The following is a 2,980-nucleotide window of genomic DNA, read 5'->3' as shown; positions in this document are numbered from 1 at the left end:
ATATATATATATATCTACCTACATATATATATATATATATATATCACAGACAGAGACAGGGGGAGAGAAAGAGGTCTTTATTATTCTTCTTGATTGCTGTTGCCACTTCTACTGCTGCTGCTGTTGTTGTTGTTGTTGTTGTTCTTGTCCCTGCTGGTGCTTACGTTCTGTAATTGTCGCGCACTGTGATCTTAATTGCGTCGATGTAGCAGCTGTTGAAAATAATAATAATAATAATAATAATAATAATGATGATGACAATAATGTTATTGATACTGATCAATATTTCTTTTTGCCAATATACATGTATTATACGCAACCACACACACAGACACATGTATATCCATTCTATGTTGAATGCGAGAGGAAAGATTACTCAACACCATAAAAGAGATTAATAATAAATATTATTTTGATCAAGTCAGTCTCTTGCTACTCTGAGTTTCACCAGTAGGTAGGGGCACAGGATCTTCAGGCAAATTATGACTAACTCAACAATATATCTATCTATCTATATATATTTATCGACCCCCCCACCAAAAGGATGAAAGGCAAAGTCGACCTCAGCAGAATTTGAACTCAGAACGTAGCAACGGGAAAGCAGATTATTAATAGCGGGGAAGGTGTCAAGCTGGTAGAACCGGACAAGATACTTAGCAGTATTCCTTTCAGCTCCGAGTTCAAATTCTGCCAAAGTCGATTTTGCCTTTCATCGTTTGGGGGTCGATAGAATAAGTTCGAGCCGAATGCTGGAGTTGATGGAACCAACTTCCTCCTACCCCTCAAAATGTATGCGTGCGTACACACCAATTTTTATTTCTTTTTCCACATTAAATTCCAATATAGTCGTAATCTACATCACGTGAAAGGTATTTGTGGAAAATTTCATTAAGAAAAAAATATCCATTTTTCTGAAAGTTATGAGGAAACAAACTCTTTGTAGGTATGTCTTAGTGTCTGTACCTGCTGTTCATTCCCACATCGCTCCTAATCAAACAGATCGACGATCAAAGGTATTCCACAGGTAGCCATCTCGTCTTACTTTCCCTTCCCCGACATAGTGTATCTAGGAATATATCAGCTAATGTGTCATTCACTGAAATTACACCTTACACTCTAGACTGACTGTCTGTAAGTAACCGCGTAGAGCTTCTCTCGTTAGTCCAGTCGTATTTTCGTGGCTGTTTAGTCCCAGATAGGCCTGAATCTAGCAGAGATCTACGATCAAAAGTCTTTCCAGTCGTGACTATTCCATCTTTTTATTCAAATAATGTATCTATGAGTATATTAACTAACGTGACTTTAAGGCAGTAAGGTTTGAGTTGAGACCGATTCGGTTGGTATTTCTACGATGTCGAGAGAATACACTGTCGACTTCGCTCGTTCGATATGGTGTTGTTGTTGTTGTTGGTGGTGGTGGTGGTGGATCAGGCGACAGTGGTGCTAGCAGTGGGTGTTGTTTACTTTCCTCGAAACGGCTTTGATAACGCAGACCTACGGTCACAAAGACGTTTCAATTGTGACCTCCAAGTCGAACAACCGGCCACGTCGAGGTTTTCTCGTCACTTCATTGTTATCAGCTCTTACGTTTTTTTCCATGTCTCTTTATATATCTCACTCACATACACCGACAAACCTGTGTGTGTGTGTGTTTATGCATGTATAAGTGTGAGTGTGTGTGCTTGTGTATGTATAATTGCGTGCGTGTATAATTGTGTATATGTATATACGTGTTTCAAGGAACGTTCGTAAGTAGACAAGTCGAAGCCGACGCTATGCAAATGTCATAACAAAACGAATGTACACAAACACACACAACCAGTGAAAAATGGTCAAACAAAGATACATATATTCATACTTTCTTTCCTATTTTTGCCTGCAGGACTCCAACGAACAAGAAACCACGAACACATATGTTTAAAAAGCTTCAAACTCACACTTTACCGTTATCCCCTCTTGCTTAGGGTTCGAACCCACGTATCCTTCATCCACTTTTTTGTTTGTTTGTTTGTTTTTTAATCAACCAGTATGTAATAAACACTAATAACGATGCTGATACAATAACTCAAGCATTGACAGGTTGTTGTGATTTTGGTTGTAGAATTAGGGGTTTGGCCCCGGGTGTCCGGGTGGCATGATGTACTCTTTAAAGCAACAGCTTGCTTTCTCTTTGTAAATATAAGAAATATTATTTATGGAAACTGTTGTCTATTTCCTCAGGCTGACTTTTGATAATTTTATACAACAGAAGAGTTCTTTATTTAGGCACACTTCCGCTTCTGAGTTACCTCCCGCTGCTCCATTTCTCTATCATTGTTCTTATTGTTGTTATGGTGGAGGCGCAATGGCCCAGTGGTTAGGGCGGCGGACTCGCGGTTTCGATTCCCAGACCGGGAATAAAAAGGCAGAGAAACAGACAGAGAGATTATCTATCTCTTTATTAGATAAAGATCAGTTGCAATGGGAGGAGTTGAATCTCACAAGAATAAAAAAACAAACAACTACAAATGGTGTTATATATATACACTTTATTATTACAGCTGCAAAAATTTCACAAAAGGCTGCTACTCAGAGTTTCACGTTCCAGTTCGTCAGACAGTTGTGATCAAGACTGATCACAATTGTGCGACGAACTGGAACGTGAAACTCTGAGTAGCAGTTTTTTGTGATATTTTTGTGATGTCTTTGCAGCCTTACTGATAAAACATATTACTCTACCACCGGTATTTGAGTACTATTTTTTCCACCTTTTTTCACAATCACATCCTTACTTGGGTATGTGTGTGCATGTGCACATGTTTATATATATATACATACACACACACACACACATATATATATATATATATATATATATATATTTTTTATTTTTTTTTCCCAGAGGATGTAGCAACCGTTACCAATATAGCATAAGAAATGTTAACATAGAGTGGTGAATAAATCGATATATCGAGTTTGAAGTCTCTGTCTCTTTTGAATA

The sequence above is a fragment of the Octopus bimaculoides genome, chromosome 27 (genome assembly GCF_001194135.2).
Source record: "Octopus bimaculoides isolate UCB-OBI-ISO-001 chromosome 27, ASM119413v2, whole genome shotgun sequence".
Taxonomy (NCBI): domain Eukaryota; kingdom Metazoa; phylum Mollusca; class Cephalopoda; order Octopoda; family Octopodidae; genus Octopus; species Octopus bimaculoides.
Note: the sequence above shows the minus strand (reverse complement) of the source record.